Source organism: Bison bison, unplaced genomic scaffold (assembly GCF_000754665.1).
Source record: "Bison bison bison isolate TAMUID 2011002044 unplaced genomic scaffold, Bison_UMD1.0 scf7180017864162, whole genome shotgun sequence".
Lineage (NCBI taxonomy): Eukaryota > Metazoa > Chordata > Mammalia > Artiodactyla > Bovidae > Bison > Bison bison.
Window position 1 is genome coordinate 1,475,510 of NW_011494734.1, and position 26,073 is coordinate 1,501,582.

Here is a 26,073-nt window from a genome sequence, read left to right on the forward strand (position 1 = left end):
ACAGGACTCAGGCCAGGCCAATTAGGTTGCTGCTTTTCCCTGGCCTCAGTGATTGGTTCAGGGATGGATACATGTCCCAAGGTGGACCAATGAGAGCCATCCCTGGAACTTGGGCTGTATTGCTAGGGAATTACTCTTACTCTGCTGAGCCTCCTCAGCTGGGGGGAGGTAAGCATGAAACATGAAGCCAGTGCTTGCCATCATGTCAAGTGTGGGAGTTGCTGCCAACCAAAGAATAAACCCTATTGGAGGAAAGCAAGAGTAAGAGATAGATACTAATTTCCAATGGTTTAGTCACTAAGTCATGCCCGATCTTGCAACCCCATGGACTGTAGCCTGCCCGGCTCTTCTGTCCTTGGGATTTTCCAGGCAAGAATACTGGAGTGGGTTTCCATTTCCTTCTCCAGGGGATCTTCCCGACCCAGTGACTGAACCTGGGTCTCCTGCATTGCAGGCAGATTCCTTACCAACTGACCTACCAGGGAAGCCCCTAATTTCCAATGATACTGCACATTTGGATCCAGCCAGGACCAAAATCAGTACCATCCTTTAGATTTTTTAATTATATGAGCCATGAATTCCCTTGTAAGTTAATTTGAGTTCAGTCTTTGTCACTTAAAACTAAAAGGGTCCTGACTAATTCCATGGTGCATGTTCAAACACTAGAATTTTTGGCAAGGCTTCAAAGGGATTAAATTACATCCCCACTTATATCATTCACTTGATTACTCTTCAAGCCTGTGTTTTCATTTGAGGATAACTGCTATGGCCCCAACTGTGCTCTGTACTCACAAAACCAAGTTTGCACACACTCTAGGAAACACGAGGTTCCTTTGCCCATGCTTGTCAGTCCACTCTACCTCTCACACCTCTCCCATACAATGTGCCCATTTGCGGTCCTCCCATTCTACATGTTGAACACTTCTCTCAACATTCTGTCTGAGGTGCACTGTTGTAACAATATATATCTTCAGTTACAACAAAAGGCACATCCTCCACCTTGAACACAATATGGTACCCACCTGTGAGGGTAGCTGCCAGCCCGTGTGCACAGGCATTTGGGTTCAGAACCATTGGTCCTGGATTTCCAGCATCAGGGTGACTCAGCGATGACAATCTTCACACCCCTCTTCTAAGTGTGTCTCCATGATTCTTGTCCCGCTACCAGCTGGCTTGTTTTCTCTTCATTTCCAAAATCAACTCCCAAAGAGAGAAAGATCTAACTTGAATGATCTTTGATTCAGCTGGACCACATCTGACAATACCAGTCGGTCCATGCATGGAGGTCCTGGGCCAAGCATCCTCCTCTGTCCAATCACACGTGGGCAAAGGATGGTATGGTCAAAACACGGCAAAGTCTGGATGAGCAATGCCTTGAGGACTCTTCTCTCCTTGGAGGCTATGACCACGGCAGTGTTCTCAGCCAGGAATGGTGTGTTTGGTCACTCCCATGATCAATGTGTCTGGTAACTTCTCCTGTCCTATAAATAACAGAATAAAATCATAATGATGAGGGATGTGGATACTAATAATAACTCTGAAGAACTGGCTTCAGGTTCAGTACCTCTGTTCTTGCTGCATCACACGTACTGGCTGTCTCTGAAAGTTGTCAGCTTTATTTTCCTATAAGCCAAAGGGTTAACTGGGTTTGAGAAACTCTGAGGAGACAGCCTGGATTTAAACACCCCTTTCCCTTGACACAGAGCTCTCAGCTGCTACCCTCATTGTGGGTCGAGTGCCTTTAGATATGTGAACATTCTCAACTCCTTTCCCTAAGCCTGATGATGGCCTACTTCCCCTGTCGCTGGGAGAGGGCTGTGAATACCCTCAGCGCTGGTATCCCACTTGTTTCTAGCTTAGTCTGTGGCATTGCATCAGCCTACTAAGGCCAACTCCAGAACATCCAGCTTTGAGCCAAAGTGCTTTCAAAATAACAAAAGGTTCATACCCGGGAGGCCCATCTCTGACCAGCCACACATATGGAGTACTGCAAGCTCTAGCATTAACTCACCGTGTGATTTTTCAGCAAATTGAAAAATACTAGGCTGCCTCCTTTCTTAGTAAAAAAAAAAAAATCCATAACTAGCAGGCTTGGCAATGGGAAGGAAGCTGGTGAGAAGGGTGGGCTGCACCAGAGCCCCCCTTGCTTCAACATGGAGTTTCCCCTGGCCTGACATTGACTGTGGTTGGTCTAAGATATTACCCTCTCCCCCTGGACTGACTACTTCAAGGTCTAGAACACCATCAGTAAAGTCTAATTCCTTGTTGTATCTGAAGTTGCCTTAGTAGCTCATTTCTCCAAAGTTGTGGGGTCTTTGTTCATTGTGTATTTAATTCACCAAACAAGGACTCTTTTCACCTTGGCTGCCAAACAGTATCTCAAGTCAAAAGTGGCCTCTGGTCTACATGGACAAATCAAGGTGACTTATTCCCACTCTGGAGGAGATGTGGCTTAGTGGTTAAAGGCATGCACTCTGATATTGGATATACTTGGGGTCAAACATTTGTGACCTTGCGTAAGTCATTTAACATTTTTGTGCTCTGTTTCCTACCCTGTAAGATGGGGATGATGATGCTGTAAGTCTGCCCCATGGAGAAGTGTGCAAGTTAAACAAGATCTTGTACATGTAAGCAGTAAACACCCAGTTTTTTTGTGTGTGTGTGTGTTTTTTTTTTCCAGCTCAGTGGGATTTTCCAAGGAGACACCAGAACTTCCCCTGGGGAAGTTCCTCTTCTTCTGGGGCTGCCTGCACTTTGAAGCCCTTCTAGGTAAAGGTGGCAGAAACGTCATACATCATAGCAGCCGCTACAGGGTTCTCCTCACAGCTCTGTTCCTCCTGCCTCCCTGGGAGCAATGTCATGGGCTCCAGAGAAGATGGCCAAGGTGACAGCCAACTTGGAACCTGCAAGTCTGGACTGGGGCCCCTCACTGTGTGGGAAGTGTGTTGACCACCGGTGGGTGTGAGTGACCCACCACTCTTCAATTGGGTGTTCTTTTTAGGTGCACTGCTGCTCGATGTCACTGTGCACAGGACTTCAGAGCAGGGGACAGACATGGGGGAGGGGCCCCCACCCCGCCTGCCTCCTGGTCTGTGACAGTCACGTGGCTCTGAGAAAGTGGCTCAACCGGACAGGCCCCCCAGGTCCTGGCTCCCAGAAACCTAATCCGGGCTCAGCCAGGCTTTTGTTAAATCGCTGATCTAAGAGTCTGGCAAATCCATTAAGAACAGTATCTGGGAGGATTTCTGGACCAAACAGGGCTCCCAGAATCATCGTCCCTAGAAAGGCTGGTGTGCCCAGCGCTTTGCAGTTTGCAGGGCTTTGATGCGCCTCGGGCCAGTCACAGAACAATTCTGTGGGGTGGGCAGAGTTTAGAGGAGAGAAAATTCCCTGTGGAGTTTTAAATCTGTGAATAGCTTTGAGGTCATCTGCTTCAACCCCTTTGCCAAGTAGATGAAGAGAGGAAAGTCCAGAGAGGGCTAGGTGACTGAGTTAATAGGAACAAGCAGGGCCAGGCTCACTATCTGGGACCTCTGTCTCTCTCCCACATCAAGCTGTACCTAAGACTGGGAACCCTTGCCTGACCGGGAAGACAGACATCCTGAAAGCCCATGCCCAGCTTGAGGCTGCTTTGTGCCTGAGCCCAGGTTGCATGTGGCTTCCCTGACTGCTCAGCAGGTAAAGAATCTGCCTGCAATTCAGGAGATGAAGGAGATGCAGGTTCTATCCCTGGGTCGGGAAGATTCCCTGGGGGAGGAAAACGGCAACCCACTCCAACATTGTTGCCTGAAAAAATCCCATGAACAAAGAGGAGCCTGGAAGGCTATAGTCCATGGGGTTTCAAAGAGTCAGACACAACGGAGCAACACACACACACACACACACACACACCACACACACACCAGGGTCCATCACAACACAGCTTCAGCAACAGTCCTTTGTGGGGGAGAGGGGACAAAGCCAGCCCAGGTGATTGCTCCAGCTTTTAGCTGCCCTCAAGAACCTCCACGAGTCTTCTCAAGTCCTAGGCTGGGAATGTCAGACTTTAGGCAAGAATTTTTCAACCCGAGGATGAGTCAACCCGGATCATTCCCTGGCCTGTCCTGCTTTTCCGGGAATCTCCTAAAGTGCTGGAACTTAGGGTGGAACTTGAAAGATAGATCCCTGCTTTTAATCCATTAAGTCTGCGGAGCACAGATGATTTTTTTCAGCACTGGACTGGTTGGTACCACTCGAGGACAGGGGCCGTGCCGTCCCTTCCTTACTGAAGAACCCCACCGGTCCTTAGCATACAGAGGAAGGGAGGGTATGGGGGGAGGAGGAAACTTTACAGAGGGGGCTGGGTGCCATTTACACTTTCAATTCCCCCAGATAGGTGGCTGGAGCACTCTCCTGGGTGCCAGAGGCTGGCTGCGCCTGTGGTCTGTCTGGGTGGAGAGGGTGAGGCTGCCCATACAAGCACATTTCCTCAGAAACACATCTGCTCAACCGCATGAAAAACAGCAACTCTGCTGACTTATTTAGCGTCCATTAAGTTCATATTCAAATGAACATGTGGGAAGGAAAGGGGCGGCGTTACAACAGTGCAGAGGCTGGGAGAGACATTTAAAATGTATGAAGATCTGTGCACCAGATGTTTGTTTCACCTCAAGAAAATAAAATGATAGAACAACACAGATTGAAATGTCACAACCAAATCTCTGACTGTGAGAGCAGCAAGGGAAAGCCTGCTCTGTCTCCTGCTCTGCCTTCTCTGGGTCCACTCCAAGTTCACGTTGCAGAGACTGGTGTGAGTCCAGTCACAGAGTCTCAGCTCTTGGTGTGAGCGGCAGTCACAGCTGAGGTCATCAGTACACACGCAAGACTATCCGAAATCTTGAACAACACAGACTCTCTTTGCACACGAAGGGTCTCAGCCAGCTGGCTGGTGTTCAGTGGGCTGTGCCAGAGGCAGACATGAATGCTGATGAGTGTGCAGCTGCCCGAAGGTCACAGTGCAAAGGGTGGGAGCCCTGGAATGAGTCCCTGGAAGCTCTCCCTGCATTTCGGGGTTGGTCAGCTAGCTGGTACCAAGCCTCCTCTCCCAGCAGGAGGGGCTACATCCAAGCTCATGTTCATGCAGACTGAGGGTTCCTCTCTACCACCCCCCAACCCAGGAGGCATCACAACACCCCAGGTAATGCCTGCACATCTCCTCTGCCTGGGGCCCAGTAGCATGCGTGTTCCTTCAGCGACTTGGTGAACCCTATGGGCCCATTCACCCTGGTACCAGGAATGATAACAGGATGGGGGAACGTGACAATGTCTGCCTCTGTCTTGGGGCTCTCCTATGGCCTCTTGAGCTTTCCCTCTCCCCTGCTGCTGCTGCTAAGTCACCTCAGTAGCGTCCGACTCTGTGCGACCCCATAGACGGCAGCCCACCAGGCTCCCCCGTCCCTGGGATTCTCCAGGCAAGAACACTGGAGTGGGTTGCCATTTCCTTCTCCAATGCATGAAAGTGAAAAGTGAAAGTGAAGTCACTCAGTCGTGTCCGACTCTTAGTGACCCCATGGACTGCAGCCTACCAGGCTCCTCCATCCATGGGATTTTCCAGGCAAGAGTACTGGAGTGGGGTGCCATTGCCTTCTCCGTCCCTCTCCCCAGTTTTCCTTAACTCATGTTATGGGATTTCGTCAAATCCAGTTTCTGAGGGCAGGAATTCAGATAGGACCCATGTGGCAGGACCCCAGGATGAGGGATCTAGTCACTCCTCAGAGCTGTCTCCACCACACTTAGAACCACAAGAGCCTAGTGACAAGGAGCAGCACTTTTAATGCCACCACAAGCCTGGAGGCACAAAGCCAAAGGGCAGGAGTCTCCAAGGAGCCATGGGAGGAATTTCTTTAAGTGGTGACTGCACAAGGGAAGGAGCTGTGGCTGCTTATGGTGATGCTCCTGGGACAGTCCTCTTCATCTGTCTCTCTGACAAGCCCAGCCTTGCTTGACCTCAACACCCAGCCTATCACTGCCTGTTTTATGACTCTCAGTCTCCCAGAAATGGACAATTCTACAGGGTTGCTGGGATTTTTCTGAAGTCTTTGAGATAACTAGCATTTCTTACTGAGTAAAGTAGATGGCCCTGTCTTCAGGTGAGCTCATGGCCTTGGGGAGATAAGTTATTTCAAATCCTAAAAGATGATGCTGTTAAAGTGCTGCACTCAATATGCCAGCAAATTTGGAAAACTCAGCAGTGGCCACAGGACTGGAAAAGGTCAGTTTCCATTCAAATCCCAAAGAAGGGCAATGCCTAAGAATAATCAAACTACCGTACAATTGCACTCATTTGACATGCTAGCAAAACAATGCTCAAAATTCTCCAAGCTAGGCTTCAACAGTATGTGAACCAAAAATTTCAGATGTTTAAGCTAGATTTAGAAAAGGCAGATGAACTAGAGATCAAATTGCCAACATCTGTTGAGTCATAGAAAAACCAAGAGAATTCCAGAAAAACATCTACTTCTGATTCATTGACTATGCTAAAGCCTTTGACTGCGTGGATCACAACAAACTGTGGAATATCCTTAAAGAGATGGGAATACCAGACCACCTTACCTGCCTCCTGAGAAACCTGTATGAAGATCGAGAAGCAACAGGTAGAACTGGACATAGAACAATGACTGGTTCAAATTGGGAAAGGAGTACATTAGGGCTGTATATTTTCACCCTGCTTATTTAACTTATATCCAGTGTACATCATATGAAATGGCAGGCAAGATGAAGCACAAGCTGGAATCAAGATTGCCGGGAGAAATATCAATAACCTCAGATATGCAGATGACACCACTCTTAGGGCAGAAAGTAAAGAGGAACGACAGAGCCTCTTAATGAAGGTGAAAGAGGAGAGTGAAAAATCTGGCTTAAAGCTCAACATACAAAAAACTAAGATCATGGCCTCCAGTCCCATTACTTCATGGCAAATACATGGGGAAACAATGGAAACAGTGACAGACTTTATTTTCTTGGGCTCCAAAATCACTGCAGATGGTGACTGCAGCCATGAAATTATAAGCTCCTTGGAAGAAAAGCTATGACAAACCTAGACAGCCTATTAAAAAGCAAAGACATTGCTTTGCCAACAAATGTCCGTATAGTCAAAGCTATGGTTTTTCCAGTCATCATATATGGATGTGAGAGTTGTACCATAAAGAAGCCTGACTGCTGAAGAATTGATGCTTTTGAACTGTGGTGTTGGAGAAGACTCCTGAGAGTTCCTTGGACTGCAAGGAGATCAAACTAGTCAATCCTAAAGGAAATCAATCTTGAATATTCACTGGAAGGACTGATACTGAAGCTGAAGCTCCAATACTTTGGCCACCTGATGCGAAGAGCTGACTCATTTGAAAAGACCCCGATGCTGGGAAAGACTGCAGGCAGGGGGAGAAGGGGACAACAGAGGATGAGATGGTTGGATGGTATCACCAACTCAATGGACATGAGTTTGAGCAAGCTCCAAGAGATGGTGAGGGACAGGGAAGCCTGGCATGCTGCAGTCCATGGGGTCATAAAGAGTCAGACACAACTGAGCGACTGAACAACAACTGAAAAAGTGGGGGAGGAGTGGTCTGCGCCCAAACCTTCTATGCCCTGATGAGCAGTCTTTGTAAGCTCAGGCGGGAGGGGTAGCTGGCAGAACAGCCATTGAGGTCACTTTCACTGAGTTTCTTTCGGTTCCCCAATTGCGCTGCGCTTTCTCACATCTCAGAGCACTCGGACCTGCAACCCTGCTGTCCAGATTTGGTCACTCATTCAGGCAACACACATTTGCCAAGCTTCTCTTACACACCAGCCACTGTTTTCAAGGTGCAGGGTGAACTAGCTGATGGTGTGGTGGGCTCTGAAAATGACAGTGAGGTGCGGCTTGTGCCTTCCTCATCTCAGTACCCCATCTGCCAGTGCATCACTGTGAGGACATGTGACCCGTGGTTCTCAGGGTGGATCGGCAAAGGAAACCCCAGGGGCACAGGGGTGGGGAGAGAAATTCCAGATCCTGAGGGTGATCTAGGAGGACTGGAAATTCAACCCCTCTTTTCCCCAATACTCATCAAGGCAAGCTCTCAACTTTTTAACCAAGATCCACTATAAAAAACATCTCTAGCATTACAATCCAGTACACATATACATAATAAAATATGCACATGAATATACTCACAGCTGTAAAATGTTCCATTATCAAACTTTACTATGTATGATGAATTCTGATATTTTATTCTCTCTTATGCTATCCTATCCTACCCTATCCTATTCTATCCAAAAACGCTGGTCATAAGTTTTGCAGCACACTGCTGCTGCTGCTGCTGCTGCTAAGTCATATCAGTTGTGTCCGACTCTGTGCGACCCCATAGACAGCAGCCCACCAGGCTCCCCTGTCCCTGGGATTCTCCAGGCAAGAGCACTGGAGTGGGTTGCCATTTCCTTCTCCAATGCATGAAAGTGAAAAGTGAAAGTGAAGTCGCTCAGTCGTGTCCGACTCTTAGCAACCCCATGGACTGTAGCCTACCAGGCCCTCAGTCGATGGGATTTTCCAGGCAAGAGTACTGGAGTGGGGTGCCATTGCAGGATGACAAATATCCATTTAAAAAACACCAAAGTAGGGAAAGGAAGCAAGGTAACACTTTGTGTCAGGAAACAGTTACAATCAAATCTTACTTTAAATGCACACATTCAAGGAATATTCTCCTTAGATTCCTCTATAAATCAAATCAATCTACTTTTAATTTGCATTCATGAGGACCCAACCTTCTGCTTTGGAGTTTCCTTAGAATAATGTATGGCCTACCAGCCAGATCTAGCCCTCTGCCTGTTTTTATAGACCCATGAGCTAAGAATCATTTTATATGAAAAAAAATCAAAAGAAGAAAAATTTCCTAACACATGAAAATTACATGAAATTCAAATTTCAGTGTCTGTATTTGTTGGATCTCAGCCATACTCATCTGTTTGAATATCATCTGGGGTAACTTTTGCGCTACCATGGCAGACTCGAGCTTGGCCTGCAAAGCCTAAAATATTTACTATGGGGCCTTGACCCCTGGCTTAAAGTGTGGTATTTCTTATGCTATGGGATGACCCCCAAAGACATGGTTTTGCCGGTGAGGGGCCTTTAAAGGAGAAGCTGGATGAGATAACCTGGCTTTACTGAGGCTGCCTCTGAGCCTCTCCTTGGCCAGAAGGAGCATCATTCTAACCCCAGGACCGACTGACGGCCGAGCAGATGTCCAGGGGCCCCTGCCGCCCTCAGGCACTGCACAGCCTGACCCAGGGAAGGTTGGGGCCAGAACTCAAGAAGCTCAGCTTTTGAAAAATTGGCTAGCACTAGACTCAGACCTCTCCCCTTGCCCTTTCTCTTCCCAATTATCTTGCTGTTACTAGCAACACCTTTCTCTGGTCTTGTTTTTATTTTTCTTTGGGCTTGTATGGTCTCTGGGTCACACCTTCCCAACAAAGTATATGGCAAAGTCAGTTTTTTGGGAAATATTAATAAATGTCTTTCCCCTCTCCCTGGACTTTAACACCTCCTCTCTTCAAACTCCCTGTCACCGCCAGGAGCCAAGCTGTTCTGTGCTCTGTTTCGAGGCAGCTGCCATGAGGGAGCATCTCTGGCTTCAACTTCAGAATAGAAGCCACATATGTAATTTTAAAGTCTCTAGGGGCCACAAAAAAGTAGAAGCAGGTGAAATTCATTTTAATAAGGCACTTTATTTAACCCAATATATCCAAAGTATTATCATTTTAACTTATAATTAAGATTTTAAAGTTACTCATGAGATATTTTATATTATTGTTTGTGCCAAGTTTTTGTTGTGTATGTTATACTCGCTGTGCTGTTCTAAGTCGCTTCAGTCCTGTCCAACTTTTTACAACCCTATAGACTGTAGCCCACCAGGCTCCTCTGTCCATGGGATTCTCCAGGCAAGAATACTGGAGTGGGTTGCCATTTCCTTCTCTAGGGGAATCTTCTTGACCAAAGCTGTTTCAGGCTCAAGGCTTCCCCCACCGTGTTCTCAGGGCAGAAGGGGGTGGAAACAGAGGGGTGGGCCCTGTGCAGAGAAATCAGTGGGGTGAGGAGGGATGCAGACCCTGAAGATGCAGAGTTCAGTCCTCAGGAGTTGTCAGCAGACACAGTGACCTTTACTGAGGGCACTGGCTGGCCTCCCCTCATGGTGGGAGTTTCTTCTGTAGCAGCCAACACATCTCCACAGGGCAAGATACCATCCTGGCCTCCAGCTATGGCTCTGTCCTTATCTAATCTGCCCTTGGAGCTCACTGCCCTGCCACTTCCCCAGATCTGATGTAATCCCAGATGGAGAGAGAGACAGAGACAGAAAGACTGGACATCTAGTGGATGGAGCCAACCTAAGATTCCTCTCCGACCTGGGACAGGCTTGGTATGTGACAGTGACTGACATTTCAGTACCCCTAGGGCATGTGTGGGACAAGGCAATGGCAACCCACCCCAGTACTCTTGCCTGGAAAATCCCATGGACGGAGGAGCCTGGTAGGCTGCAGTCCATGGGGTCATGAAGAATCAGACACAACTGAGCGACTTCACTTTCACTTTTCACTTTCATGCATTGGAGAAGGAAATGGCAACCCACTCCAGTGTTCTTGCCTGGAGAATCCCAGGGACAGGGGAGCCTCATGGGCTGCCGTCTATGGGGTCGCATAGAGTTGGACATGACTGAAGCGACTTAGCAGCAACAGCAGCAGCAGGGCGTGTGTGTGTTCTAACTCTCTTGGAGTTGGTGTGTCTGTGAGGGTGTGTGATGGGCTTTGGAATGTGGTGGAAATTAAGAATGAGTGGATGGAGAGCAAAGTATCCAGACAGATGTCGGGGATGAGCAGAAGCAACACCCACTTTCCATACAACTGTAGAGCCTGCTGGGCCCCATGCCACCACCTTGACTTCGGGACAGGGTCTCTGCTTTTTCTGCTCCATTCCTAACATTGTTTCTTCCCAGGATGGTCCCACTGTGGAAGGGGGAGTAGATCGAGAAGAGGTTGAATTTCCTCATCTCCCCACATCTCTGACCCGACATGGACCCATGGTAACTTTGCCTAATTTGAGAGGTGGAGAGGCTTTCTCCAGGCCCCCTTTTGCTAATGGACAGCCACAAAATTCCTTCCTCTCATCTGCCAGACTTTGAAAGCTTGACCTGCCTTTCACAGAAGTCAGCTTGAGTTCAATTACAGTAGATTGCCTGATCTCATTTATTTTCTCCTGTATACTTGAAGTTAGGACAGCTATAATTTGAAATGGAAATTTATGCAAATACTATGTAAATTAGGTCATTCCCAGATTAACTGGGGGGAAAAATCTGGTTGTCTTAGCAGGCACCATCTGTTCCCTCCTCATTCTTTCCATATCTGCACCCCACCCCTCTTTCTCAATCCACTTTGAAACTTGTTTTCCTGTGGCTGAGAAAAGAGATCTTTCAAGGGAGGGACACAAACCACCCATCTATGTTCCAGGTAGGCTGTTCAAACATCCCTTCACTTTTGGGAAGAGGTTCAGGTGAGGGATCAGAATGAGGTTTAGGCTTAGCTGTTGGCTAATGGTGCTTCCTCGAAGGAGAGAGCTGCTGAGGCTGGCTGTGCAGGCCTGTTTCGAGCTGTCTTGGAGAGACCTGCCACACCCCTCATGTATTCCGTGTCCGCCCCTCTTTCCTCCTGGCCTATGCTTTCCTTATGATTCTTCTTTCTTCCTTCTTATTGCCTTTGCCCGAAGCCCTCTTACAGCACCCAGAAGCTCTCTTACTCCCCTACTGTAGCATTATAGTGGAAAGGTTTAGGGACTGTGCAACCTTGGGCACTTCTGGGTCCTGGCTGGCACCAGGAGGGCTCCAGTGCCCAGGCTTCCAATCCTTTACCCAAGGCGGCAGCCCATTCCTGCTTTGGGGCAGTGACAGCTTCACTCCTGCTCTGGGAAGGCAGAACCTAGTATCCCCATTGCCAGAGGAAGGTTCTACTCCACAACTCTGAGCCTCTTTGCTTATAAAAGCTGTTAATGGGGGGCAGTGGGGAGAGGGGGGCTCGGGGCTACTTCATTCAGTATCACTTTCTCCTTGAAGGGGGTAAAAGTGAGAGACTGCCCTGCTATTCATTAGCTCCTCCAATCTGCAATGAAGAAGCCTCAGAAAGCAAAGCCATAGCTGACTCTCAGTAAAAAAATAACTTCAGTGTAAAGATTTTTGTGGCTGCTAGTCACTGAGATTTTGAGGTTGTTATTGCAGCAAAACTTAATGAGAGCTGACTAATATACCCTCTATAATTTTTATTAGCCTTTTCTCAAAGCCCCCTCAAATTCCAAAAAATTCTTTAATGTGCTCATGTGATATTTTCTCAATATGAGGTCAAATGAGAATAGAATCAGCTTCAAAAAAACTCCCTTTTTTCATGATTTGTTATATGACAGTACTAACTATATTTGCATAAATAGCTTCAAAAGCACACCTCTAGGCAGTGAAGACTGTCAATGCAAAGGCTCAGAAGCCAGAAAAAAATTAGTCCAGTATCAGAACAGTAGGAAATGAGGTCAGAGAATTGGGGGTGGAGGGTGGACAGTGGGGGTCTTGAGCTTGGTCCCATAAAAGGTGCAGTTTCAAAACAGAAGCACAAGGTGGCACCATGATACCCCTCCCAGTCATGGTTGACCACACACGCTGCTGGCAGAGGAGGAGGCAAACACCCCTCCAGAAAGCTTCTGCCAGGGAATTGAAGTCCAGTAAGCATCAAGAAATCATAAAAGATTCTTAGAAATTAAAGAATGTTTGAGATCTCCCAATCCAATCAGTTGCCATATGGGGTCCATGGTATCTATGGAGGGACTCCAGGATTCTGAGAATTTCTTGAATTGCAAAAAGCACTTTTCAGGGAAAATTCCAAGGGGTCTATCACCCCAAAGGGTAAAGAACCTCTGATTCCAACCAGTTGTCCTTCCAGGATCAGACTTGATGAGAATTTGCTCGGGCTCAGACAGCCTGGGCCAGATCCACACTTAACCAGGTACCCTGGATCCTGTGGCTCTTGTGGTAAAGGACCCACCTGCCAATACAGGAGACATAAGAACTGAGGGTCGATCCCTTGGTCAGGAAGATCCCCTGGAGGAGGGCACAGCAACCCACTCCAGTGTTCTTGCCTGTAGAATCCCAAGGCAGGCTACAGTCCATAGGGTTGCAAAGAGTAGGACACAACTGAAGCTACTTAGCTACACATGCGCTGGATCCAGACCTGGGTCTATAAGCCCTGTTCTCTCTTAGTGGAGGAATCAAGAGAATGCCCAGGCTTGAGGATAAGGGGTCTCCTTCAAGAAACTAGAGCTTTTGTGTGGGGTCTGCAAACTCTCCACTGCTTTTCCCCTGAGTAAACAATAAAGTGTGCATACCTATGCATTGCTGATTTTCAGAGGTGCCTACATGTTCATTGGATAAATAAAATATCACTTTATGTGGTTACTGAATTCATAGTCTCTTTGATCATTACAGAGTTTCTCACCTACTGGATGTTCTCTCTGTATATATCTTACAAGTCTAATATATAATTAGTCTAATACTAATATATATTGGATTCCATATGAATCTATTATAATGGGAGGTTGTCTGTCAAATATTTTGAGCTAAATGGAAATCTTTATGCACAAACTGTTGGAATCATAGTCCATGGAAAGAGAGGAGAGACCGTGTGTGAAAGTGTGATGACCAGGGGTGGCCAAGGGATGGATGCCTGGTCAGGAAGTTGTGGCAAGTGGCAGGCAGAGCGTGGAGGCAGAAATGAGACTCAAGCCGTGGGACCGCTCAGGTGGAACCACAGAGACCAAGACTCGCTCTTCTGACTGGGAAGATGCAAATTTTTCAATTAAGCATCTTGCTTAAAAAAAAAAAATCTCCTGATACCACTGTATTTACTATTGGTGTTTTAAAACACCAATTTAAATACCACATGTACTGGTATCCCTTCTCAAAACCAGACTTCCCCCTTCTTGCCTGAGAGCTGGGCTTCAGAAAACCCAAGCATCAACCTTGGATGGTTAGACCTGCAGGTGGGCAGTTCCCTAGGGACCATTCCAACCAAACTGAGAGCAGAAAGGCGAGCTGAGGATTGGGGTTCCCTTCATGGGCTTCTATCAGCTTCTCTCCACTTCACTGCCTAAGCATGTCCTTCAGACACAGGCCCAGGGACCAGAGTGACTCATTATTTATCAAGGGCCTCCTGGAGAACGTGGGAGACTGAGAACAGGAAAATCATGTTGTGGTGTCTTCGGACCTTGCCTGGGTGCTGGCCAAACTTGACCAGGTTCAAGCTGCCCAGGTGACTGTTGAGACACGCCCTGCCCTCCCAGCCACCTTGGGAGGTGTGTGTGGACTTGGCCGCTGCCAGAGATTGCCTGTTGTTGCCATTCCTCACACTGACCACTCTGCTCGCCCAGACACCACTGTAGCTCCATTGTCCATGGTGGCCTGGGCCGACCAGCTTGGCCTGGAGCCCTGCCCTGGGAGGATGCAGGCTACCGCGGCCTCACAAAGCACTGCTTTGTGGCCCTGACAGGAGGAATTTGTCATTAGCTGTGAGATGGTCCCTGGCAGATCCTGGCATGTGGTGAGCAGACAGCTCTGTGCTGCTTGCAGTGTACTGAGAACTGCCAGTCGGATGCGATGCCTTCACCTCCTCGCGGACTCCTGCAGCCTCGGGTTCACTGGCACCTTCTGTACTGACCCAGAGCAGAGGTCAGGCTGGCACAAGAGCAGTAGTAGTTTGTGCCCAGTGCCTGTTGCTGTGCAGTTGACAGCACTGGAACTGTGAAGAGTGTACCCTGACCTGGTAGTCCTCCTGGCATCAAGGGATGCTTGGAGCCTGCCCATCCCACATGGGACCCGGGCCAGGTCCCTAAACAGCGGCAGCATCCTGTGGATGCAATATCCAACCAGAAGAGAATGGAAGTGGGTCTCATGGGGTAGGAGTAGTCACACACAAAATCAAAAACCATAAAATTAAAAATGAATAATTTCAACTGCTTTAAATTTGAGAACCTCAGTCCACCACAGGTGCTTTAAAGAAACTGAAAAAATAAGCCACAAACCAGGAAAACATATGCACACATAAGTGACAAAGGATTCAAATCAAGAATATATGAAGTCTGGTACTCCAAGCCACGTGGAAAGGGTCTAGAAGGGACCAACAGTTACTAGAAAAAGAGGAAAGACACAGAGCTAAGTAAACATGGAGACGCCAATCTTGTCAGTATCCAGAAAAATGCAAACCAAGACCGTAATGAGGTCTAGCTCCTGGGGTGAGACATGAAGGGCTCCAGGTCTGGAGAACTCGCCTCAGATGGTTCTCAGTGACCCTGGGCCTTTCCCAGGGAAAGGGGGGCCTGACCTGCTGGGTCCTGCAGAGTGTCTGCTTTGTCCTTCCCCCAAGTACCTTCCTACCCAGAGTCTGAGTGGGACCCCTGTCTTTTCCCTTCCTGTCCCCACCAGTAGGGGTGAAGAGCCCCCAGTCCCAGGCAGATCACCACCCCCACCCCCCCAGGCCTCATTCTTAGCCTCTTCCCTCGGCTCTTCTCTCAGGTCTCAGCCTGGTCACCTGGGCTGCAAAAACATCTTTTCAGTCTGAAATTAAGACAGATAATCCGTCCACATCACCTCACAAGCCCATGGGGACTTCAGACTATTTATGATAAGGTAAATATGCTGAAATTAAAAGACGCTTGCTCCTTGGAAGAAAAGCTATGACGAACCTAGACAGCATATTAAAAAGCAGAACATTACTTTGCTGACAAAGGTCCGTCTAGTCAAAGCTATGGTTTTTCCAGTAGTCATGTACTGACGCAAGAGTTGAACCATAAAGAAGGCTGAACGCTGAAGAACTGATGCTTCTGAACGGTGGTGTTGGAGAAGACTCTTGAGAGTCCCTTGGACAGCAGGGAGATCAAACCAGTCAATCCTAAAGGAAATCACCCCTGAATATTCACTGGAAGGACTGATGCTGAAGCTGAAGCTCCAATACTTTGGCCACCTGATGGAAAAGCTGACTCACTGGTTGATTGGAGGCAGGAGGAGAAGGGGACAACAGAGGACGAGATGGTTGGATGGCATCACCAACTCAGTGGATGTGAGTTTGAGCAAGCTCTGGGAGATGGTGAAGGACAGGGAAGCCTGGTGTGCTGCAGTCCATGGGGTCACAAAGAGTCGGACATGACTGAGCGACTGAACAGCAACAAGTATCCTGAAAATTAGCACCTTCTAGACCAAGTCCAGGTAAAAGAGGGGCTCCCTTGTAACCAAGTAGGACCCTATGGGGACTTCCTGTGGCAGAACCCTCCTCAGGTCCCCTACTGCCTCCTATCTGAAGAAAAACATTGGCCTCCCAGGCCTTCCCCAAGTTTTAAGGACTAAATTTAGCCAGTGAAGTGAGAAAATGCAGACAGAAAATAGCCAAACAAGACAAAATAATAATAGTTCAGCCATTAAGCAAAGTCAAGGACCTTTAGTTCCTCCTCAAGGGCTATAGATAATATTCTGAGCCAAGTCCTTTGTGTTATACTGAAATCTCCACCAGGTCGACGAGGTTACTGTATGCTATCCACAAGCAGGAAGACCCCTCCAAGACTGACTGGAACCAGGTTGATGGTATTGACTCCTGATTACCTCACCACCAAGCAGAAGAATGTCCACAAACTGATCACACACCTTGCAACCCTCTCCCTCACCCTATTTTTAAAAACTCTGATGGGATTTCAGGCCCTTTAAGCTCCAGCTGCTTGGCCCTGCAATTAATAGTGCACTTTCCTTCACCATGTCACTAGATTGACTGTACTGTGCCCACGTGGGCAGACCGACTTCTGGCTTGGTACCTGACTGTAATACTCAGTTGTAAGCCCTTCTCCTTCCTCGTGGACAGCACTGCCTTGCCATCGGCTGAAGCAGAAGCCACGTGTGACAAGGAGCACGTGCAGATTCGGGCTGGCTTGAGGAGGTCCCACACCCAACCACTGCTCCCTTGGTCTGCCCACTCCAGAACCTTGCTTGCACATTTCCTTTCGGGCTTAATCTAGAAACCTTTCCTGGTCAGCCTTTAAGAACTAAATAGGCAGCTAAATGAATATCCTGAAGGGACAGAACCCACATTTAGAGTGAGAACCAGATGCAGCTTAGCCTACGGTGAGATTTTGCATAATGATATGTTCAACAAATAAACACTAAGAGCGGGGTTGGGTGCCACTTCCAAATTCAATGCTCTTAGAATGGTGAGACCTTTAGTCAGGTGTGACTGAGGGACGGCCATGGTCCTGGGTGGCTCTCCTCCTGCTCTGCTCTTGGACCTCTGAATCCCAGCCCCTCTCACTTCTTCAGGACCCATCCTGTGTGTGTTCCAAGCCAGCCCAAGCCACCATGGTTGCCATCGTTCAGCATGGCCATTTTAAACACCAGAATTCCACCGGCATGGCCATTATAAACACAGCAGGCCGGGTAGATCTTTGATCTGTCCTTTGTCTGTCCAGGACAAGGACCATCTTTGTCAACCATATGCCTAAGGAGTTTTACTTCCTTCTTTCCCAGTCTTCCTCTCTCTCTCTTTTTTTCCTTTTATTCATCAAGCCAAGCTTTTATTAGGCACCAGATAGTCTTCTAAGCACTGAGGATATATAAAAGTAATCACACAAATTCCCACCCTCAAGGAAATGACATTCCAATTAGGGAGATACAACATAAAATTAAAAGTGAAACCCATGACATGGGAAGCGTGGTAAGCAGCCCTGAAGATTTCTACGTGCCAGGCACCACCGCCATGAAAAGAGTTAACGTCACTGACCACTGAGTGACGTGAACATGGTTTGAGCAACCACTCTAAACAGGCATCACAACAAGTAATTTACACCTATTACCTCATTTAAACTGCATAACAACCCACATGGTAGGTGTTACTACCATCCGCAAATGGAGAATCTGGCACGTGGGCAGATTCAGGGGCTTCCTAAGATTACCCAACTGCTAACTAAGAAAGGGAGTTGGGATTTGAATCTAAGCTCTGGGGCTCTGCAGTCCTTGTTCTTATGCCTCCCGGTTCTGCCCTGACCCTGTTCAGTGCCCACACAGCAGCCTCTGGGCAGCACCACAGTGAGGGGATACCCCTGGACTACACCGCAGCTGGGGGTGGGTGCATGGCTTCTGAACATAACGTGATAAAAGGAGTTCTCAAGTGATTCTGAAATGACTTTTCCTTCTGTGCAGAAGGCACTGGTCCTGGCAGCAGCTGCCTGCCTTTTAGCCTCTGGGGTTGGGGGGAGGGAGAGCTCAGGCCCTGCCCCCACCAGCCTGAGAGAGAGAACAGGTCCCAGGCGCCTCCTGAGGCTTCCTAGCCCAGGACCTCAGTGAAACAGGAACTAAGCAAGCCCTGGGGCCTGGGGCCAGCCTGAAGATGACTGCGGCAAGAGTAAAGGTGTTCTCAGACTCCAGAGATGCGACAAGGCCAGCAGGCCCTACCTACTGTTTTCTTAAAGTGAGGTCTGTAGAACGGAGTCAGGGATAACCTCCCATGTCCCTTCCCTGCCCACAGTGACAGGAAGCTGTGTCACGTGTGTGTGTGTGTGTGTGTGTGTGTGTATGCGAAATATCTACCCAAACTCAATACATGAGGCTGAACAATGGCTCTCTTCTGCCTGGCCTGTTATAAGGAGAGCACCAAGCCTAGAGGGAATGAGTGCCCATCCTTCCAGTAATAAGCTGTGTGACCTTGGGCAAGATGCTCAGCATCTCTGGGACTCAATGCTTTTGTCTGTAAAATGGGGCAAAGAACTCCTTTCCTGCCTGCCTTGAGATCTGTGGTGAGGATCTCAGGAAAGTGTACCCGAGTGCGCTCCGTGCTGTCAAGTGACATGCACAACCGTCTTCTTACAGCCACTGAAACACAGAATTCCACCAGAAGGAATAGCTCTGAGGCTTGTATAGATTTAGGTCAAGCAGGGGTTAAAATTCCTGCTCCCTGGAACCAACCACTCACATTGCAAACCCTCCACTCTGTTCCAGAACCGTTACTGGTTAGACCCGTCCTCAGGGCCAACAACAGGTGCGAAGCTGGGGAGGCGGGAGGAGCGGGGTGAGCAGTGGGAGAGAACAGATGCTTAAGGACTGGGTTTCGGGGAGGCCCTTCCAGAGGGCGGGGTCACACCACGCTGTGTTTAAACAGGGCCCTGGACACACCCTGTCACCCCCTTCGAGGCCACAACCGCAGCATAAGGGCTCTCGGTAAGCTCAGTAGCCTAGCAGATGTGCCCCACTCTCCTGGTGGTGGCGGATGTGACCCTGAAACCAGGAAGGCCCCTGCCCCAACAGGCTCAGCCGGCTTCACACTCTCCCTCTGGAGGGAAGTGATCAAGGATTCCAGTTGCTCAGAAAAAGAGAACTCTCATTTATCGGGCCTCCTCCTGCTTGCCATATGTTACTTTGTTTAACGCACCCATCCGCTCTGTGAAGTATTAGCCACATTTTACATCCGAGAAAGCCAAGCCCTGCAGCGGCAGAGGCTTCCAACTCGGCCCCACAGCTCCAAGTGGGAGCCGAGATTCGTGGGCCCCAAAGCCTCCTCTGACAGGGCTCATTATTAATCAGACAATAAACACTGTTTAAGTACCTGTTGGTCCAGGAATGGCTGAGGACGTGAACCAACCGTGCAAGAGGCAAAACGTGGCTTCCCCGGCGTGGGACAAAACTAGGGGGACTGCAGGGGTCCTTCAGGGGGTGCGTTTCTCTGTGCCCTCGACCGTGAGGGCCGCGAGGCCCAGGGTGCCCTGGAAGCTCCGCTAGGGGGGAGGTGTGGGTCCTCCCCGCCAAATCTTTCTGAGGCGCCCGTGAGTCACCGACTCATGCTCGGGTGATGAAGCGAGTGAGCTGAGCCAGCTCTCGAACTCCCAGCCCAGGGCTCTCTGTAATCCACCACTGGTGAGGCAAGGCTTGAGGGGGTGTGGTGGGCGCGGCCGCGCCCGCTAAGGGACTCCAGCCTGCGCTCCGCCCCCTTCTCCAGAGTCTGCGCACATCTGTGCTGGACAAGCCCGCTGTCCGCCTGAGCAGCTGTTTCCGCTTTCCGGAGGACCCGGGTTCTTGGAGCCAGGCCAGCATTCTGAGCTATTCCCTTCCCTTTCCTTTTTTGTAGAATAGAAGACAGCTCAGAGCTGCCAGAGTCAGCAGCTTGCTCCCGGGTGCCTTGCCCACCATTTGGTTGGCCTGGAGGCGAGGACTCTTGGGAGCCGCCTTTTTCTCTGGGGATGGCCATCTGGCCCTTCTCATCCAGCAGCTGCTGGAATCCACTCTTCTGTAGCCGCTGCCCTCATGGGGCGCCTTTTGCCCAGTCTCAACCTCCTGCCCTTTGTTCAGAAAGCAAGCAGCATTACTGAGCCAAACGTGCGTCCCATCACCTACACAGAGTAAAGCCAGTCTACTGACACCAGGTTGTGTTGATGGGAAAGTGTAGCGTTTTATTGTAAGGTATCAGACAAGGAGTTCTGCGCAACTAATACTCAAAAATCCCCAAACCCTCAGACTGGTTTCAAGAAAGCAGTTTTAAAGGCAAGGTGGGGGCAGGGCAGTGTGTCACAGGATATGTGATTAGCCAACAGCATAATTCTCTGATTGTGAGGTAATAGGGTAGTGTCACAAGGGTTGATATTACCAATCCTGGGGCTTCAGCCAGTCTGGGGACTACGTGATTATGGTCATCATGTAGTTAACTTCTTCCATTTGGTAGGGGGTTTAGCATCTGTAAAACAACTCAGGAAATGTGCATCAGATACTGTTATTTAGGTACTTCAGGCATCCCTGGTAACTTGGCTGGTAAAGAATCCACCTGCAATGCAGGAGACCCCAGTTCAATTCCTGGGTTGGGATGATCTCCTGGAGGAGGGCATGGCAACCCACTCAAGTATTCTTGCCTGGAGAATCCCCGTGGACCGAGAAGCCTCTCGGGCTACAGTCCATGGGGTTGCAAAGAGTTGGACAGAACTGAGCAACTCAGCACAGCACAGGTACTTTGGCTAGGAACTAGGGATTCTATGACTGCCATGTGGCTGATTTACTATTTAAACTGTTACCAGTTTTCCTGGCCCAATTGCTGCTTCTGTCACTACATGTTCACATCCTTTCAATTGTTAATTCTTGAGCCAGAATTTTGTGACTCAGAGGCAACTTGGGAGACTACAACTTTCATACAAACAAGAGGCAGGCAGAGGGCATGGAAGGGATCTGTCCCGGGAAGGCACCATAGGCTCTTGTTTAGCTTGTCTGTCAGTCTGACACCTCCAGTGGAGGGGGGTCTCCTTGGTGGAGTGCCCAGGGACAAGGTCTCACTGGCCATGGTGACATGGGTGACTTAGAGTAAACTTGACCTGGAACTCTCTCAGGTCTGAGAGCTGAGTCTGAAGCAAGGTGGAGGAAGCCTCATTCACCTGTGTCCCCCAGCCCCTTCCCATGCCTCCAAGGCTGGCGATTCATACATGAAATCCAGTGTACTGGGGGTGATCAGGGCTCCTTTCTGGAATGATCTGTGATTTGTTTGCTCACCTCACTAGAAGGCTTCTCCCAACCTCCAAGTGCCCTGTGCCAACTGCAAATTATTCCATGCAAACTTCATGTGGAAGTTTCATTATAAGTCTCTTGTTTTCTTAAGTGACTTTCTAAGACTTTCTCTGGAGGATTTTATCTACATAAGCTCTTCTAGGTAAACAGGAAGGGAGAGTAATTCACTATCCTCAGGAATTAGGAAGAATGCAATTATACAGGCTCTGACACTCCCCTGACACTCCTGTTGGCTCTCAGCCAGAGGGTGCCCTGCCCTGAGCTGGGCTATGCTCCTCAGCACCTTCCTGGTGGTTGGGCAGCTCCCTTGAATTTCTTCCAGGCCCCAACGACTCCAGCTTCCTTCCTTTATGAAGGGTGAGGTAACAGGGTAAATAACCCCCTGATAAGGGTGCCTAACCCCCTGCCCAGGGTACCTCTGAGAGTTAAGGAGTGTAAGAAGAATTTCCATGCCTTTAAGTAGTTGCCCTTTGGTCTGCAGATTTCTGGAAGCCACCACAAGTTACTGGTATCACCATCAGCTTTTTAACACTGGGCTACACGTGACTCTGGATTGGTTAATTTAGCCTTAAGATCTGTGATTATTTTCTATATAAGAAAGTTAAAGGCAGTGGAATTCCACAGAGGCATTTGAAAGATAACACTTTTTAGAACCTAGAGACAGAGTGAGCTAGGCTTGGAGGTCTGCTCATGTCTGTTGTTCAGTCGCTAAGTCATGTCCGACTCTTTATGACCTCATGGACTGCAGCACGCCAGGCCTCCCTGTCCCTCACATATTTATGCTCATGTTTACCCAGTCTCTAAAGCACAGTGTGCTGGAGGTGAAAGAGTTAAACTATCTGAGATCAAATTCTGACCCTGCTGTGTGACTTAGGGCAAGTTGATTAACCTCTCTGCACATCTGTTTCTTCCTCTGTCAAAGGGAAATCACACTATGCTTCACACTGTGTTGCTGTGAAAATTAAATAAGGAAACGGATATAAACTCCCTCACAAATACCTGTCACATAATAAGGGCTTATTCAATGAGAATTTTCTTTCTCTTCTGAAATCCCTGGGGTTGCCTGAGAAGTCTAGCATTAGAAATCTCTCAGCATTTCAGTGGAGTTGCCTGAGAGATCAGAAATGTCTGGGAAGGGGCTTAGAAGGGAAATAGGGTCTTGAGAATGTCATGGTCACCAGGAATCAAGGACTTGAGAAGTTCTTTAACAGAAATTAGGAGGCTACCTCTTTCTTTTGAATCCTAGTGACGGATGCTTTATAGCATGAACATGATTACACAGAAAGGAAAACCTTTTCCACTTATGATAAAGAAAAACCATCTCCCTGACTTCGGGCCACAGGCTGTAGGTAGCTCAATGCCACTCTCCAATTACATGGGACCCCATCGTACATCCTGGATCAACCTCCCTCCCCAGCCCTGGTCCTTGGGAATTTTTTTTTTTTTTCCTCTAATTTTATTTTATTTTTAAACTTTACATAATTGTATTAGTTTTGCCAAATATCAAAATGAATCCGCCACAGGTATACATGTGTTCCCCATCCCGAACCCTCCTCCCTCCTCCCTCCCCATACCATCCCTCTGGGCCGTCCCAGTACACCAGCCCCAAGCATCCAGCGTCATGCATCGAACCTGGACTGGCAACTCGTTTCCTACATGATATTTTACATGTTTCATTGCCATTCTCCCAAATCTTCCCACCCTCTCCCTCTCCCACAGAGTCCATAAGACTGTTCTATACATCAGTGTCTCTTTTGCTGTCTCGTACACCGGGTTATTGTTACCATCTTTCTAAATTCCATATATATGCGTTAGTATACTGTATTTATGTTTTTCCTTCTGGCTTACTTCACTCTGTATAAAAGTCTTCATAATGGTATGAAAATAATTGCTGCAGACCACCAGTGTGTTCTCCCAAATTGTCTTGCTCACCAATAAAACAGAAACAACTGCAGTAAAGTGACATTACCCACGGTGACTGTGAATTGAGTTCCTGTCTGGTGCTCCTTGGACCTGCCAGTTATCAAGGCTATCTTGTTGTTCTTGTTGTTCAGTCACCCAGTCATGTCTGACTCTCTGCGACCCCATGGACTGCAGCATGGCAGGCCTTCCTGTCCCTCACCATCTCCCAGAGTTTGCCCAAGTTCATGTTCATTGCATCAGTGATGCTGTCCAGCCATCTCATCCTCTGATGCCCTCTTCTCCTTCTGCCCTCAATCTTTCCCAGCATCAGGGACTTTTCCAATAAGTCATCTGTTCACATCATATGACCAAAATACTGGAGCTTCAGCATCAGTCCTTCCAGTGAATATTCAGGGTTGATCTCCCTTAAGATTGACTGGTTGGATCTCCTTGCTGTCCAAGGGACTTTCAGGAGTCTTCTCCAGCACCAGGCTATCTTAGGCGTGACCAAAAAAAGTAAATAAACTAGCAGAAGCCTGAAGTTAGGGATTGCTTGCCACCCTACACCGAAGTGTATGCCATGGTCACCCTGATCTCCTGGAAACTCCTAGAATAGGCTGTGATTCCCCCAGCCTCAGAGCCTTTGCATAACTGCTTCCTCTGCCTGCAATGTGAAAGGCCTGCCATCTCTCCCTACTTTTGGTCTAATAAGTTAGCCTGACACAATTCATAGATGTTGGTGGAAGACATGAGGCCCCTGTGTCATTATCTCCAGAAATCATAGTAGGCAGCAGTATCAGCATTTTTTCACTGTATTTTTCAGGCCACAGATGACCCATCATCAACATTCAGTAATGAGGTCAAAATAAGTAAGTAAACTATTATGGAAAGAGTTGAGACCATAACAATTAAAATGAGGAGAGTTAAGAAAAGAGTCTTTGGAAGTGACTGCACAGAACTTTGGCGTTGGCAGAGGTCTCGTATTAGGTGATGGAAGCCCCACCCTGAACAGTTGCTACTCCTGAGAAGCTGCTCAGGGTCTGTCTGGTGGGGAAAGTGACATGTCCACAGATGAATGGCAGAGCTGTACTCTTAAGCCCTGGCAGAGATGTGCACAAAGAAAGCCCACAAGATAGACAGGAGGAGATCTCTGAGGCTAAATCTTGACTGAGGGGCAGGAATTCCTCAGGAGGATGTAAATACTGGTCTTGAAAACAGCACTGCATACAGGGAAGACAAGTTCATTTCTGAGGCAGGAGCTCCTAAGTCTCACATTTATGCCGTAACATTGAGTGTTTTTTGGTGGAATAAGGCAGTATGAAATTCCCTACAAATGCACCCTTGGCTGCCTGCCCACATGAGGTGAACTTCCTTTCAGGTACTGCCTAGCAACCAATGAATGGGATGAGAGGGCTGTAGGATTGGGGGTGTAGGGGGCATTGAGCTCTGCAGTGGGGTTGTGGTGTTCACTCTTCCAGAACAAATCCTCAGCTCCTCTGCAGCCAGAATCAAGTCTGGCTCCTCTAAGGAGAACACACCCTGGATTCCACCAGGCCTGCTCCCCACACCCAGTTGGCAAGATTTCAGGACCAGTGCTACCACAGACTACTCCCACTCACCAGGCAACACAGGGAACCCTGGGGCCAGCCATGGCTGTCTTTGGTTTCTGGAGTCAGGATAATGCCCATCTGTCCCACCCCCACCCCCACTGCGTTCAGGCTGGGCTCTGTGCCCAGAGAGCAGAAAGCTCGGCAGAGGTGTGCGTGAAGGGAGCCGCAGACATACCAAGCCAGCAAGACACATCAGGTACCTCCAACTCCTTTATGTGACAGGTGATGAAATGGGGGCCCGAGAGGGCAGGGGACCTGAGCAGGGGGATGTAACCGCTTGGTAGAGAGCTCGCTCCTCACCCCAATCCGGTACTTTACTACCCTTCTTTCTAGCTTTCTCCCAGGTCACCCGTCAGAGCTCAGCCTCTCACACTGACAGCACCCATGAACTTGTCCCCTCATCCCTGGACTTTGAGCTTCCTGAGGGAAGAAATGTACCATCCCTTTTGGGCACACAATGGGAGTCTGAGGAGCGCCTGGTGAGAGAGGTGTTAAGTGAATGGAGGCTATAGGCTGGGGGAGCTATTTTGGTTTTGCTCTTTAGTCACAAACGATGGTGCTTAGCTGGACCCAACTTCAGAAAAAAAGGTTTGTCTTCATTTAAAAAGTAATGTTACAAATTAAAAAAAAAAAAAAAATCAACGTTTCCTTTCCAAATCTGTGAGTGGGATCAAGGAGATGATACCATTTTAATTCCATAGCTGCTCTTATCCCTCCCATCGCATCCCAGCCCTCAGTTGCATCATCGTCCTGTCCTCCTCACACTAAGACCCCAGTGTGAGAAGCAGGCGACTTAGTTCCTGGCTGTCGCCCCCAGTCCACCCCCAGTCGATTCCCCTGCTTTCCCGGCCAGAGGGCCTCTCTCTCTCTCTCACCTCTTGTCCAGGCCTGTCCACTTGGTCTGGATGGAGAAGGAGGAAATCAGAAGTTTGGAGAAGGGTGGGGCGCGGGAGGAGGGA

At 48.6% G+C, this 26,073-nt stretch overlaps 1 long non-coding RNA gene across 2 annotated transcripts in view; it reads right to left on the bottom strand.

Annotated features, from left to right (window-relative positions):
* LOC104989696 overlaps nt 1-26,073 on the bottom strand; it is a 45,725-nt gene extending 19,652 nt beyond the window's left edge. Inside the window, exons 1-2 of one of the 2 annotated variants that reach the window (XR_825402.1) lie at nt 25,990-26,073; nt 1,023-1,481 (exon numbers count right to left, since the gene is read on the bottom strand). This is a non-coding gene — a long non-coding RNA (uncharacterized LOC104989696). Of the gene's footprint in view, nt 1-1,022; nt 1,482-19,665; nt 19,979-25,989 lie in introns of those variants that run through there. The other variant, XR_825401.1, reaches the window with a different exon arrangement.